This window comes from Canis lupus, chromosome 4, assembly GCF_003254725.2.
Source record: "Canis lupus dingo isolate Sandy chromosome 4, ASM325472v2, whole genome shotgun sequence".
NCBI classification, from domain to species: Eukaryota; Metazoa; Chordata; class Mammalia; order Carnivora; family Canidae; genus Canis; species Canis lupus.
This window is the reverse complement of record NC_064246.1, coordinates 39,186,659-39,203,356: the sequence shown is the minus strand read 5'-3', so window position 1 is coordinate 39,203,356 and position 16,698 is coordinate 39,186,659.

Below are 16,698 nucleotides of genomic sequence, written 5' to 3'. Positions count from 1 at the left end.
TTCCAACTCCACTCCCCACTCCCCTGCACGTACCTCACTGCCTTCCTCCAGCTGCTTGGCCAGGCCAGGTCTGGTCCCAGGAGGTAGCCTCAGGAGCAAAAGCAGAGAAAGGGAAAGGGAAGGTAGAGAGAGGAAGGAAGTGACTATTGGAAAGTGTCTTCTCGGTCCCCTCCAGGTCCCCTTTCTGTTCTGATAGCCTTACAGCTAATGTGGTACTAATGATGGTAGCAGTCATAGCAACAACAACAACAAAATAAGAGTCAACATTTAAAGCAGCGATTCTCAACATGGGGAGATTTTGCCCCCCCAGGAGACCTTTGGCAATGTCTGGAGACATTTTTTTGTTGTCACAACTCGGATGGGGGTGCTGTTGGCATCTAGCTGGCAGAGGCTAGGGGATGCCGCTAAATATCTTACACTGCCCAGGGCAGCCGCCAACTGTACACACACACAGCCGAGAATTCTCTGGCCCCAAATGTCCACAGCATCAAGGTTGAGAAATCCTGGTGTATAGTGTGCCTACTGTGTGATGAGAGCTGGGCTAGGAGTTCTATGAGCATTATCAATTTAGTTCTCAGTGCGATTCTTTGAGCTAGGTATTATTATCACACTCACTTTACAGATGAGGACTCTGAGGCTTAGAGGGGTGAAGTGACCTGCTCAAGATCCACAGCTGTGGAATCTTAGAGGGAGCATTTGAACTCTGGTCCTCTTGATTCTGCTACCCTAAATGGTCTCTGGTTCCCCCTTCTCTCCCCATCTCTGTGACTGAGTGCCAGTGGGTTGACTGGCTTCATGCTATAGCAGCAGATGGGGTGTCTAATACAAACCATGTGCCAAAGACTTGTGTGGGGTGGGTGTGTGACTGCGGTCCCCCCAGAAACCTTTGGGACAGTGGAGGGGAGATCTCCTTTTGATGCCCTCAGCCCCTGACCTCATTGGTGAGGCTGGGGAAGGGGAGTGACAAGGAGGCGAGAGTGTCTTCCTCTCTGCACCCAGACACCTGGCTCAGGCTCAGCTTCTGTGCTTGGATGAGCTGAGATGCTGGCAACAGAAGGGACACGTGAGAGGTGGATCCTGTTATGTCTCATGTGACATTTCCAAGCCAAAAGTGGGCTGTTCTGTACTACAGCCAGGAATATATATTTGCATCCTGTGTGTGTGTGTGTGTGTGTGTGTGTGTGTGTTTGAGATCACCTATGTGGGTACTTATCTGTGTGTGTCATAATGGATCTGTGGATGTGCATATAAGTGTGGAAGTGGCTGTGCATCTTTGTGCCTAAGTGTCTTTCTTTGTATATGTGGTGTCTTTCTTTCTCTATGTATCTGCCTGTGTTCGAATATCTAGGCCAGCATGTCTGCATGCATGTTTAGCTCTGTGTTGATGCTGCGTGAACATGTGTACACGTCTATGTAGGTGACTGTGGGCATGGTTATTGTCTCTGTAGGAAATGAATCACATGAAATGTGAACTCATGTGTATAAAATGACATGAAGGTGTGTTGCTGTTTTTGTGTGTACATTCTTTGTGGGGTGTGTGTGTGCCTATATCTACAGCTCTGCGTGTGAGTCAGTGTGACTGCGTGTAAATGTACACTTGCAACAATGTAGGCCACGTGTCTATGCACAGAGATGGAGGTGACCGTTCTTAGCGATTGCTCTGTGTGTGTGCGCGCCCTTGACTCCAGGATATTACCAACACAGAAGAAGCTCTAAACACTGCCCTGCATTTGTTCCTTGCAGCCTCCAAGGGTCTCAGCACCTTACCTCTCTCCATATATTAGAAGAGGTCACCAGGGGGAGGAGAGGGGACCCAGGCTTTCCCTCCCCTCCCGCATTGCCCCAGCTGGCTCCCAAGGTGCCAGCTGTTGGGGACAGAGGTCCTCAGGCCTTGCCCTCCTGACAGCCAGTCACTGAAGCTAAACATTTAGTGAGGCCTGAAGCTGTGTTTACTTAAACTTTAGGGTCACTGCACACATGCAATTTTTGGTTCAAGTGCTTTCCCCTCTGCAGGCTGCGGAGAGCAGGTGCTGGCTTAGCAAGTTACCTGGGGTTGCTGTTTCCCTCCATGAAATAGGCTGGCTTAATCGAGGTTTGCTCCACCTCAAGAAGAATGTAACCTTGGCAATGCATTCACTACCCAGTTTTTTTAAAACATTGTATCCTGAGCTCTAGTATTTTTGCAAAATCTGTAGCTCTCCTATAACTGTTAATTTACTTAACATTAAAAATTTGACCTGCTTTTAAAAATGTAAATACTTATTTAAGCTTTAGTCAAAGCAGCTACAACTAATGTAATCAAAGGGTTAGATATGCTAATTATAAATTTGAATTAAAAATTTCTTTAGTACATACTAAAATAATAAGCTTTGATTCTTCTACTCCCTACCTAACATCATCTTGCTTGCCCCATGTTGGGATGAGGATGCTTCTGAAGTGCCCCCTTGTCTTCTGCTTTAAAGGTAGCAGGCTGTGTTGGAGGTTCTCATTTCCATACAACTTGCTCAGGGAAGACACCATTTGAATACAAACAGGCAGGTCTGGTGTACCTGCCAGCAGTTACTGGGAGAGGGAGGTTTCCATATCCTCCATGGAAAATGCTTTGTTTCCTGAGTCAGGGCAGCCTGGGGATGCCGTGTGGTGCAGGAGGCTGGCTGCAAAGGAGCTTCTGGGGGAGCGCTCTGCCTCCCCTCCTCCTCGGTCTGGATCCTCCCCAGGGGACAGCAGCTCAGCGGTGTCATTGCCTTGGTGATCCTGAGCAGGGTTGCAGGCACAAAATTCCCTTTGCAGGTGGAGAGGATAGAAAGGGAGGAGAAGTGGGGGAAATGGGGGACAGATGCCCAGACAGATGGGCCTGGCCGCCAGCTCTGCCTGGCCTAATGAATTTCCTTCTCCGGCCCTCAGGCAGGTCAGTAAATGAGACCAGTGACAGCATCTGGGATGATTCCAGGATGAGGCTAATAAATCAGGCCTAGGATGAATCCTGCTTCCCTGGAGATGGGGGGAGGCAGGCCAGGGAGAGGAAGTCTGGGAGGGACCTTTGAGCCTGGCAGTAGCCAGCCTTCGGGTGAAGGAGTTGGGAGGAACTCCTTCCTGGCAAGCCAGTGGCATCGGAGGCGCTGGCTGTGCAGCATTGTGTCCCCAGCAGCGATCATGGGCAGAGTGGGCTCTCCCAGTGGTCTGGCTTTCTGACCTCTGGGTCTCAGCACCGCAACACCCTCTCCATGCTCCATTTATTCCTACACATCCACTGGTCTCAGCAAAAGCACTGATTCCTCTTGAGGGAAGTCTTCCTGGACCCCGAGGGGCCCCACCCATGTGTTCCTAAGGGTCGCCTTCAGCCCACTGACCATACCCAGGAGTGATTTGTCTGCTCTTCTTCCCCGGTGGCTGGTGCGGTGCCTAGCACATAGTAGGTGTTCCTGGACATTAGTTGAATGAAACAAAGATAGAGAAACTGGAGGTAATAGGGTTGTCACTTTTCTAGCACAGCACATCAAGCCTGCTTTTAAAGATTCAGGCTGGAAATCTGTGCCACTCTAGCAACCCACGACCCTGGTGACACTCAGGCGCTCACGGCTGGCCTCACCACTAACAGGGTTGGAACTGAGGCCACGGATTCACCTGCCTGGGCCAATGTCTGGGTCATGTGAATCAAATCAGGTAAGCTATTTGGAAATGCTTTGATAAGCATCGAGTTTTCCACACGTGCCAAGTGTTGGCTGTGAAATCACACAGTCCCTGAGCTAAATGAAATATGAGAGAATATTTCCTTTATCTTCATTTTGCAGATGAGCAAGCTCAGTCCAGAGGAGGACAGTGAACTTGCTTTCCCTCAGTCTTGCAGAGCACTGATAGCCCAAGTTCTGGAACCAAACAGCCCAGGCCAGAACCTGGCTTGTAACTCACACTGTGTGCCCGAGGCAGTCACTTACCTCCTAAGCCCCCCACTCTCTGGCTTGTAAGATTAGAGACCTCATGGTGTGGTCTGGAGTATGAGATGAGATATTCACAAGACCACATTTTTATTGATCGCCTACGATGTGCCAGGCACTGTAGTACTGGAAATTTAACAGTCAACAGAACAGAAAAAAAGCTCTGCCTGCAGCAGGCATATATTCTAGAGTATAAGAATAAACAATGGGTAAGATGTTTTTAAAAATTAAAATCTTGAGTATTCAGTGATTCTTTTTCTCTGTATGACACATCCATTTACAAAATTGGCCAGTATTGTGTACAAGATATAAATACATGATAAAACGGGAGAGGTGCATGAGCATCCTTACAGATGCCAAAAAGTTCACTCTGTACATCCAAGGATAAAGAGTTAAAAATATAAAAATAAGAAACATACACTGTTGTGAAATGTAAAATGACTATCACACAGGTGCGTGGAGATGTCTACTCAAGCTAGAGAGCAGGTGTGCACACATATCTGCATGCACGCATGTATGCACATGTGCATGTGCACACGTGCGCATATTAAAAGGGTGGGGTTTGCGAGGTCAGGCTGGAGAAGGCCTTCTGGAGAAGGTCTTTGGAGTAAAGCTCTTTTAGCACAGGGCTGGCACAGAGAGTGTTCAGCAAAGGGAGCTATTAGTGTCACTAAAGAAGCAGATCCACCTCCTCTTTGCATCATTATGGGTATAAAGCACATTTCTGTTTCTGCCATGTGCTCCTCCTCTACTCTAGCCCCCCGTCCATTTCTAACTTCCTCTCGTTCTCTTGACTTTGCACATTCTGGGGTACAAGTCCTTCCCAGGGGAAGTTAGCTGTCCCATAGAAGAGGCATGTGTGAAATGTGAGTGTGTGTGTGTGTGTGTGTGTGTGTGTGTGTGACATTGTGGGCATCTGTAGATGCTACTGTGCCTATGTGGCCAGCGTGGAAGAGTATGTGTGCATGTGAATGGAAGTGTGAGGTCTGGATTCAAGGACACAAATATACTCTGTGATGGCTGGATCGTCTATAAATGGGGAGCTATTTGAAAGGGAGAGTAGGCATGGATCTGCATGTGTGCCTGTGTGCATAGCGTGGGTGTGTGCCTCTCACACACTATACCCAGCCTCCTGAAGCCAAGGGAGCAGACATAGGTGGGGTGGGGGTGCTTTTCTGTGGGTGGATTTCAGATGAAAAGGGAAGGGCTCTGGGGGCAGCCACAAATTCTGGGTTTTGCCATTCCAGCCCCAGCTGGGTGAAATTCAGGCTAGGGAAGGGGCAGAAAGTAAAGTCAATGAGAGGTTGTGGGACCAGAGTGAGGGTGGCCCTTGTGTGGGTGGCATTTCCATGGAGAAATCCCCTGGAGAGGCAGGCTATGGCGCTGAACAAGTGCATCCACAGAGGAGGCCCCCATCTCAGCCTCATGTGTCCTCAGGGATAACAGCAGGTTGTCTCAACCTCCAAATATCTTTCTGAGAATTTGCTGTCTCTTGATTCTTGAGTTGAATATCTTGCACATCCTATCAGCAGAGAGGGACTAACTAACATCCTCCCTCAGTTCCCATTCAGAAAATCCTAGCGAAGGTCTCTGATTGCTCTGCATTGAGCCAATCAAAACTTGGGCTGGAGGTAGGCGTGGACCATGATTGGCTCAATTTGGGCCAATCAACAGAGATTGGGGAGTGGGCCTCTATAAGTTGCTGGCCTCTCCAGCTAGAGGTCTATGGCTGGAGTGGGGACAGAGTAGTTCCCAGAAAATGGGCATGGTGCTGTGTAGGTAGGATGTTGGTTATCAATTACACCCAATCTTCAGCCCAAATGCTGGCATTTCCTTCAGAGATTTGTTTTCGTTGGACTCTTATGAAGTGTTTCAGTCTCCAGAGGCTCCTGTTAAAACTACTAAACTCACACTGAAGGTGAAATCTGCTACCAAGGGTCTGAAATCCTATGGGAATAGGATAAGACCTGATGCCTGTCTTTGTCTATGTCTTTGCACAGTTTGGCTCCAGAACCAATGCATGCTTACAAGATAAAGAAAAACGACTTGGGAAAAACGCAGGCTTTGGAGTCCAGCAGAGCTGGGGTCAAATCTCTGCCCAGCTCTCCCAAGAGCTAGTTCTGTGGCCAAGGGCAACTTATCTCACCTCTCTGTGCCCCTGGAAAATCAGGAAATTAAAGCAACGGAGCTGTTAGGAAGCTTCCGGATGAGGTCAGTTACCTCATCCACTGCTTTATAGATGCTCACGAAACAGGTGCAGTGGGGATGAGTTCTTTAAGTCAGCCTGGTTGGTCGTTATCCTCTAATTACTAGATTAAAAATCTTGTGGGCTAACCATAAAATGAGGCCACTTTTCCTGGGGGAAGCAAGTACCTTGTTTCCTGATTCCCCCATTAGGTTGGGGACAGCAAGGAGAAGCAGGACAGGCCCAGGCTGTGCAGACAAACAGAACTGGGCCTAAAGCCCACCCCTGCCATCAACTAGACGCCTGACCATGGGCAGGTCACTCCTCTCTCGTCTGATGTGGAATTCTTCCTTCCGTAGCCATGTGTGAGGGCCCAGCACATTAACACGTGTACCTGCCCAGCGTACGGTGCCATTGCCACCGCCCAGTCACTGCTTTTACAAAACTATATTGAGCACCTACTATTCGTTCAGTTATCTGGCAGGTGTTTATGAATGGCCTCCCACAGGCCGGGAATTCCACCAAGTGCTCGTAGTCATGTACATAACAGACTGTCTCTCATCATCACCGTCTGGCATGTGGGACAGAGATAGACAGTAAATCAATGCATACGTAAATATCTGATGTCAGGTAAGGGACACGTTCTTCGAGGAGAAACAAAGGGTATGAGGATAGCAAGCAATGGGGTGGGTGGAGCAGAGGATGTGACAGGAGTTCAAATACTATATGCCAGCTGATTGAATTGCCAGGAGAACAAAGACGGACACCCAGTGCCTTCCTTCTAGGACCTGGTATCGCCGTGGTGAGACAGATAGAAGGCCGACGGTGTGTTTGGACTGGCAGAGTGATGTTCACTACAGACCTGTGTGCTTGGTGAACCCTGGCTCTGTCCCCAGCACCCCTTCTCTCTTGGGAGGGAGCTAACCCTTCTCATGATCCGTGTGGGCTTCAGAGATCCGCTTAGCAGCCGTGTGGTCCCCTGAATACACTAGGCGGTTCTTGGGACACCTGTGGGTCATCGTTTCCCTCCCCTACTTCCCATTCACCTGCCAGTTCTCCTCCTCCAGGGAGCCCTGGGCATTCCGTGAGTTTAGAGTTAGGCCAGTTCTAATCTGGCTCTGTGCCTACTGGCCGCATGAACTCAGGCAGGGCCTTTACTTAGCCACGCCTCACATTCCTCACCTGGGCATAGGGACAGTGATGGCACAGCGTGATAGAGCATCTCTAAAGCCCCTCTCCCTGGGGTCCAGCCAGTGAGAGTCTCTGCCCTTCATCCTCCCTCCCCCACCTTCCTCCTCTGCCCTAGTTTGTGCTCTCTACCATCTGGCAAACAGGTCTGTGTTCCCCTTCAACATTCCATGATATATTGAGGACAGGAGAGGGTGTGGCGTTTTGAGTCAGAAAACAAAGTCTGTGTTGGCTTTGTCATTCAGCTGTGTGAACTGGGGCACTCCCTCATCCTCTCTGTCCCATAACTTCCTCATTGGCCAGTCATGAAGGATAATAAGTCCCGCCTCCCAGGCAGGTGGTGTGGTAAGTGAATATAAGACAGAGACAGGGCCTGGAACATCTCAGATGCCTGACAAGTGGCAGATGCTGTCTTTCATTTCCAGGCCTCAGCGCTTCATCTTAAAATGAGGAACATTTATCCAGAGCTTGCCATTAGTAGGCTTTACCTATATTATCAGACCCCTTATGGTTTGTATTTTCATTATCTGCCTTATGTTTGAGGTAACTGAGCCCAAAGGTGCTATATAACTTGCCTAGTTAGTAAGTGATGGGTTCAACATTCAGAGCCCAGCCCCTGGCTCCAGGCAGATCTGTCCACTGATCCCCACAGTCCTCTCTGCCTCTTGTACATCACATCAGTCTGACCGTGGTTGTTCTGGGCATGGCACCCATGCGCTCTGAGAAGCTGCTTTGAGGACCTATCAGAGTGCTGTAGCCCAGTATGCTGTTTGAATGCTCTGCAGGGTGTCGTGACTGGTACCGTGTAGGGCATGGTGCTAGATTCTCCAGGAGGCCCTCCTTGCCCTCAAGGAGCTCATGGTCTGCGGGCAGAATATCCCAGGGTGGCCGAGCAGAGCCGAGCAGACTCTGATACTTGGCTCCGGCACCTCAGAGCTGTGTGCCTTTGGGTAAGTCTCTGAGCTTCAGTTTCCATATATGCAAAAAGTGCTACCCAGAAGGTTATTTGAAGAGTGAGCAACTATGTGGAAAACACTTAGAAAAGCACTTGGTCCACAGGGAGTATAGCAAAAGGCCAGTCTGTTCTTCTCTGGACACAGGGCAGAATGGCGCATGTGCTCAAAGAGTAGGCCCCTGCAAACAGACAGGCCAGGAGGTTTATTAAACACCTATTAAATGCCCCATACTTAACAATTATAATCCCATCTGATCTTCACAGTAACTCTGTGCAGTGGCACTTATCTATAATTGACACCTAAGGAAGCCTGACTTAGAGAAGTGAATTCTTACCCAAGATCACAGAGAGGTGTGAGGGAGCTCAGGCTCATCTTGCTGCACCCGTGTCCCCTCAGAAGAAGGGCTGCTCTGGGAATGAGCCTTTGCTCTTTGGCTGGACTTGTGAGGTGTTGCCAGCCAAGCCTCTTTTCTTTCCCTTGTTGGCTGCTTGTCTCTCACGCCATAGGCCTAGTCCCCAGGGATCCTTTGCAGGCTCTGCTCATCTCATTGGGGAGCTTGTCTACTCTCAGAGCTCCCGAGGGGACCCCTCTTATTTTGGGTTCCATGTTCCTCAGGATATCCAGCCCATTTCCCCCTAGATGCCAAATATCTAAGTAGAGTCGAGCAGGGTCCCGTTAAGAACTCATCATTGTGAACCAGAACATTCTCGTCTTTCCTGTCACCATCCACGGACACTTCCATTCATGTTCCCCAGGGCCTCAGCCTAGCAGTTTAGCTGACCAACTTGGCTTCCATCTCCTGTTCTCTGCGCCATTTGCAGCCAAGTGCAATTGGTCCTATCTATTATCACTGTAAGAGTCAGCACTTCTCCGAGAACTCCCCTGTTACCAGCCCAGCTGGGACCTAGCCTGGCCCAACCCAGACTCAGCTGAGGTCTTATGTAAAGCCATCTCCTTCTCTGTTCAGCATTCCAGTGTCTCCGATATCTAACGGCAAGAAAGACCCTCATCAGATGCCACCTTCCTTCTTTAAACCCTGCATTTATTCCTGCCTGACTCTTGCAGAAAACAAATCTATTTTTCTCCTCTTTATTCAAGAGGCAGCTAATGAAAATGAAAACCTATTGTATTAGGGTTCTCCAGAGAAACAAAACCAATAGGATGTGTATGTATGTATCTCTCTCTCTTTCTCTCTCTCTCTCTCTCTCTGTGTGTGTGTAGAGAGAGAGAGAGAGAAATTTATTATAAGGAATTGGCTGATAAATCCAAACTCTGCAGTGTGGGCTGTTAGACTAAAGACCTAGGAAGACCAGTGGTGCAGATAAATTCCAAAGGCCGTTTTCTGGAGAATTCCCTCTTGCATGGAGGGCAGCCTTTGACTGATTCAGTGAGGATCACCTGCATTATAAAGGGCCATCTGCTTTACCCCGAGTTCACTGACTTAAATGTTATTCTCATCCAAAAACACCCTAAAAGTTGACACATCAATAGATAATGACATCTATTATCTGCCCAGTGCTCTGCTCTAGGCTAAGGAGAATATCAAAAAAAAAAAAAAAAAAAAAAAAAAAAAAAGGATTCCTGACATCCAACAGTTCAAAGTTTAGTGAAGAGAAGATCCAGATTCTGTTACCACTTTCATCCTAGGCTTCAGGCTCTTGGCCTGCTCCATGTCACCCACCGCACTTGTGTTTTCTGAGGAGGAAGGTGATCCTAGTGGCTCCCCACACAATCCTGTCAGTCCTGGCTCCTGAACATCATGCTATCCTGAAGGGGACAACCATTTCTATCTTCCCAGCATTCTACTACTGCTCCTCTGCTCCTACTCCATGATCTAGGAATCCTGCCCTCCTCCAGACCAGGAGCGACCATGTGACCCAGGTTGGGCCCATCAGAGACCTGCCCTGGGAGTTTAGAAATAAATTCTACAGTAAGGGGCAAAGAGTCCTCTGTGGTAAAGCCTTAAGACATGGGAGCTTGGGGGCTGATAGCTGCCCTGGCTCCTATCTCATAGAGTTGGTGAAGCTAGAGAAGCAACAGTGAGAGGTAAGGGCAGAATGTTCTGGTGATACTTCAGTAGCTGATTCTACTTTTTCCTGAGACTCAGCCTTACCCCTGCTATTGCCATATTTTGGTTACATAAGCTGATACTACACCTCACCCACCCATCTCTGTTTTATGCTAGCACAGTGGTTCTCAAATGGGGATGAATTTGCCCCCCGAGGGACATCTTGGCAATGTCTGGAGATGTTTTGAATGTCACATTCATGGGACATTAATGGCATCTAGTGGGCAGAGACCAGGGATGTTGTAAGCATCCTACAATACATAGGATAGTCTCCCACAACAATCATCCTGACCAACAGGTCAGAGACATCAGGAAACCCTGCTGGTGCAGACCTCCCTACCAAGACCATCCCTACCATTCAGACCACTTCCCATGATCATATTCTTGTATTGGATTCCAAGCTCTGAAATGTGTGAGCTGAGTGACCTGAGGGAAAACATATCACATAGCCAAGCCTCCATTCAGTATTAGAACTGAGACGTCCAACATGTTAGCCATGTACCTACCAAGTGCTTGGAATATGCTCATCCAAACTGAGATGTGCTGTAAGGATAAAAGATACTGAATTTCCAAGACCTAGTAAGAAAAAAGAATATAAAATATGTCATTATAATCAGTATGTATATTGATTACATGTTGAACTGATAACATTTTACACCTGTTGGTATTGGAGTCAATAGACTCTATGATTAAAATTAATTTCACCTGTTTCTTTTTATGTTTATTAATGTGGCTACTAGAAACATTAAAAATAATCATGTGGCTGAGTATAAAATGGCAAGGAGGAGACTAGGACCTTTATGAGGTGGATAAGATGACGGACATGGAGCCATCTTCCTAATGCTGGGTACCTAGAGCTGATGAACCTTCTGGGGATCTTGAAAAATCTAATTAAGATCTCCCTTCCATGAAGTCTTCTCTAATCTGGGTTCCGGCTGCTTCCATCTAGGAAGCACTGGTAACTGATAACTAGGTCCCATCTTTCTTCTCATCTCTTTAGCTTCTCATTTCCAGCATCTGTCCCAGAGCATGACAGTTAACAGTGCATGTGATTTCAACAGGATAGTAATCCCTGGTCTTCATATCCCAACTCAGGTAACCCTTAGTAATATTGCTTTCCCTTGGCCTGAATTTGAGTTGATCCCTTGTCTTTTTGCTGCCTTCTTGGTTAACCAAAATGGTGGGAAACATAACTGTCCTTCCTTTTCAGCTCCCTGCAGTTCCTGGGTATAATTTTCTGATCGTGGCTCTCATTTCCCAAACATGTTTTCAGCGGCTCTGCCATTGTTATAGAAAATTCAGGGGTGATTTGGATGTTGATGCCGCCTGGTTGTCATGGCAATGCCAGCTGCTCTGCCTTTGCAGCAAGGCAAATCGGCCACAGGGCTGGCAAGATATGATTTGAGCCTCTGGGAACAAAACACACAAGGCCCTTCCAGCCTCTTCTAACACCAACCTTCTCCCAGGCCCTCCAAAGCCACCTCCTGTTTTTCTGGGGGCCGGGGGCCATCCTACAGCTAATCTTCTGGTACAATGAGACAAGCCCCTCTGGGTGGAAGTGGAGGCTTGCCATTGCCTTGCCAGCCACCGCAGAGGGGGTGAAGACCTACTAGACAACTTGGATAGAGTCAAGTGAGTTCAGCTTCTGGGCCAACATTCGTGATACTGACACAGAGCCCCACCCCATCGGCCTGTTTCCCTAGCTACTGTCATAGATTGTGTCCCGTTTGGGGAAGAGAGCTCTTTTGCAGCTAGCATCATGACATCTTTTCACCACAACCTTGTGAAGCAGATATTACCATCATTCCCATTTTATAGAAGACTCAGGCTCAGTGAGGCAAGTGAGACACCCAAGGTGACATTGCTGGCAGGGCTAGGACCTCAATCAGGACATCATCTTCCAGAGCCCAGGCTTTGCACAACTTTACAGCACTATTATGGACAAATTGGGGGGTGGCAGTTATCACCCTCAATTTACGTGCAAGGAAACTGAAGCTTCCTGGAGATCACATGCCCAAGGTCACACAGCTAAGTTGCAAAGCCAGGTATTTGAAACTTGGTCTATTGGTTCCAAACTTTGCCCATCCTGCTGGGTCACAAAAATATGCAGATGAGCATCTCAGACATAAGGATGTTGCCGTCGGGCCATGAGGGGGCACTTCTCAAGCAGAAAGATCCCTTGTGAGCCTTCGGACAGGCCCAGAGCATACTGTGAAGAGTCTTGCCTGGCTGGAGGCCCAGACCTGGGGCCCACAGCAGGAGCACCGGCGAGCAGCTGCAGCTAGGGGCCTGCGCTGAATCAGGAGCAGGTGATGCTGCCGAGAAGGGCTGAGAACGCTGGGCTTGCCACAACAACCACTTCTGTGTGCCACAGCGGCCCAGCACTTCCTCCCAGAGGTTAGCTATAGCCCCTCAGCCCACACAGATGCAGCCAAGTCCTGACTATGAAATCTCTCCTTCACGGACCCAAATCCCCCTGGGGAAACAGCCTGTCTCTCTTCCTTAGGAACAACCAGGACCTTCAAAGGAGGAGAGTCCCTCAGGAGAGCTTTTCTGAGGACTGTCAGAAAGAGGTGGCCTCAGACAACCTGGTTCGGGGAGGTGGTTTGCTTTCCTAAGGATTAATACCCCAAATAGAAGCAAGGAAGAAAACAAAGAAAGAAGCAAGATAGAAAAGTTCCAAATTTATCAGCCTGATGTCCTCAAGACAGTTGGCCTTCTGCTGTCACCTGGTGCTGTCACATCTGAAATGATACCCCGGGCCCCTGTCCAGATACATCACTTGGGGCCAAGCCTCGTCTCCATTCTTCACTGTCTCCCTTCTGTTCTTCTCAGTTTCTTCTAGCTCCAGAACGGTGACCCATCCCTTCCTTCCTTCATTTCCCACTGGGAACGAAATAGGCTTTTTGATTCACCTCGACCCAAGTTTGAATCCCCATTCCACTATCCTTAGGTGAATGAACTTAGAGCAGTCTACTTCGCTTCTGGAAGCTTTCATTTTCTCCTCTGTAAAACAGAGTGAATTATACCTGTTTCTCTAGGCAGTTGGGAGGATTACAGGAAAGAATGGAGGAAAAGGTCCCAGCTTCACCTGGCCCAGGGCAAGTATTTGGCACAGTTCTCTTTACCATCTTCCCTTCCCCCACTCTAGGGCCAATGTGTGTGGTCTGAAGCCAGCTAGACGCTGAGCTGGTGGCCCCTCCAGAGCCTTTCTGCAGCCCCCTCTCCACCCTGGGGCCTCTCCTTGCCCCAGCCAGCACACTTCTCATTACTGAGTCGGCCTGTAATTAGGTTGCTGCCCGGCTTCGGAGAATGCCCAGCTTCGGAGAATGTGCCTGTCAGCACCCTGGCTCCCGTGCCTCTGTGAGGCTCCTTTGCTTGTTGACGATAACTCATGGATGTGCACGGGGACATCCTTGGAGGTGAGGCAATGGCCATACTTCCCATGGCCCTTCTGAACACGAGGGCAGCTGACACATGTCCTGTGTGACATGGGTGGAGGAAGAGGGGATCGTGGAGGAGGCTCCTGTATGCCAGGACCCAAGACACCAGTCCTGACAGGGAGGACAAGGAAGTAGGTAGTTGAAGAAAACTCTAAAAGGTCCTCCATCAAGCTGCCAGGCCACCTCCTTGCACATGCTGGAACAAATTAGGGTTCCTTGGGGTTTGTTGATGTGACTGTCCTTATCCTGACATCTCAGGCTCAGACAGAGGAGCAGAGGAGTGTACAGGAGTCAGGCAGACCTGATCTCAACACTGACTCTGCCTGTAACCAGCTATGGGACCTATGGCAAGTGACTTCACTGTTCTGAGTCTCACATTCTCCATCCATAAAAGGGGGAAAATGATACTCTTGTAGTTCATTGTGAAGATCAAATGGATGTAACTATATGGATTTACATCACTCTGAACAATAAATCATAGCTATTATTGTATTTTTGAGTTTGCTTTCATACTGTTTCCTCCCTAAATAGGCCTTGCACGTGGCTGTGCCTGTACTCACAACACTGATCCCCCACATGACTTACTTAGCAAACTCATTAACTTTCTGAGCTCAACTCAAATGTTACTTCCTCTGTGAAGCCCTCCCTGACTCCAAGCAGCTAGTCACTTTCCCCATTGTACTCCCAGGGTAATGTGTTATGCTTTTGATTCAATCCCATCACATTGTACAGTAACTGTCCTTACTGCCCCTTCCCTACCCCAGCTATGCCCTGACCCCTTGGCTAGGCTGTGAGCTCACAGAAGACAAGGTCTCGATGTGTTCTTCCTGGTAATCACGAGTGGGTACTTTGTAATTCTTTGGTCAAGAGACTGAATAACTGTATGGAACAAAGAAATGATGGATGGATGATTGCAGAAAAGGGAACATTAGACATTAATAAAAGAAAAAATACAGAGAGGGCAAAGAAAACCTTGACTTTTCTTTAAAAAAAAATATTTATTTATTTATTTATTTATTTATTTATTTATTTAGCCACATTTTGCCTTACTTATGCCCAAGCTGAGCTAAGAGCTCAGGAATACTCTGCCTGGAGAAAGACGACCAAGGATGGACCATAGCCAGAAATGGAAGAAGCCTGAATTCGGGAGCCATCTGCCATGAGGACCTGCTGAGTGATGTCACGCCAATCTCTTAGCCTTTCTCTGCTATAGCACCGAAGGTTTCATAAGGCCCCAGCCCTGGGTCTGGGAGAAGAAACACATCATCTAAAGATGTGTTGGAGGCCCCACTAAGGACGCCATTCCCCAGGCAGAGAACAGAGGGTGGGGAGCAGGTCATGGCTGCTGTTCTCTGGGGAAGGCCATGCTCCTTGATGAATGACAGCGGGGACTGGTGACATGTGCCTATCCCTACCCAGAGCAAGGAGTACCTTGACTTTAGTCACACCTGTGACCTGGAATGTTTCCAAGAGCCTTCTAGGTAGGGAGATGACACTAGCTGGGCTGGAGTGACCTCTGATCCCTTCATTAGGCTTGACTGTGCCCCCAACCAGATAGGAGCCCCTCATGTCCTAGTCCACATGGCCCCCCATATACCCGCCACACAATTCTGTTCTTTCCAGCTCTTCAGGCTTTGCCCTTCCTCGTTTATCTGACTACGTTGTAAATTCGTCTCCTCAGAGATCTTCCCTGCTACCCCATCTAAAAATTCCAGCCCCCACCTTCAGCCACTTATTGTACTGTCTACACAGCACTCATTCCCACTGAACCATATCATCCACTTCTGTGTTTATTGTCTACCTCTCCTTTTAGACCTCAGCCTCATGAGGCCATAACTGGGTTTCTCCTGCTCAAGGTTGTATGCCCAGGTCTTAGTACAGGACCTGGCACAGCATAGGGCATAGGCATAGGGGTTAGGTGAATGAATGAACAAATGGATGAATGAATGAGTGGGCCCAACTCATATGACGGTTGTAGATCATACCCCCCAGGTAAGCTTCAGGGTCCCTCCTCTGGGCTCCACAGCCCCATGTAAAAAGAACCCACCCTTCCCACCCTAGCATTCAGCACACTGGATTATAATTGTACCTGATTCCCCATTTAGACTATAAGCTACATGAGGGCAGGAGCTGGGTATAACTCTTATTCTCAGTGCCCAGCCCAGGGTCTTTTGCAGAGAAGGAGCTCAGTAAAAGTTAGGTGGACAAATAAATTAATGATTGATTAATTCTAGCAGTCAACATAAAACAAGCCTCAAAAAAGCCAGTTTTTGCAGGATAGCCGTGGCCTTTATCATCACACCAGAAAGGACGTTGCCTCTCTCCTAAGAAAAGAATCTGGTAAAATGGCTCAGCCATTTTATTGGACTGTTATTGGACTCATGAGCTTTCTTTGGGCAACACTAAATCTCTCCTGCTACAACTACTAAACTGTTCAAGGAACTTGGCGCTAGACTCCAAGCTATGATAGCCAAATGCAATATTCAGTGTGAATGCCTGTCTGCCCTTATCTGGTTTTAATCCAGGCCAAGCCCCGACACCTCCTATGGTTGTTTCCAGCTACCTTTCTGGCCCACCTCCAGGAATGTAGGACAACCAGGAATTCAGCCCAAAAGACAAAGTGACATTTAAGCCGATGCCTGAAGTATGACTTGGAGTTATTCAGAGTATTATTCAAGATAGGCCATTTAACAACCCAAAATCTTAGTGACTTAGACTAATACAGGTCTGTTTCTGGCTCATGTCACAGTCCACCCAAGTTAGGTGGGACTGCTTCATGCAGTCATTCAGAGTCTCCAGGTCCTTCTGTCTGGACCTTCTGCTAGGTCTTTGGAGTCTCCTCATCATAGAGGAGCAGGGCTGTGCATGGGAGGTCCTAAATGGGCTGAATCAGGATATAGCAACATCACCTCCCTCACATCCC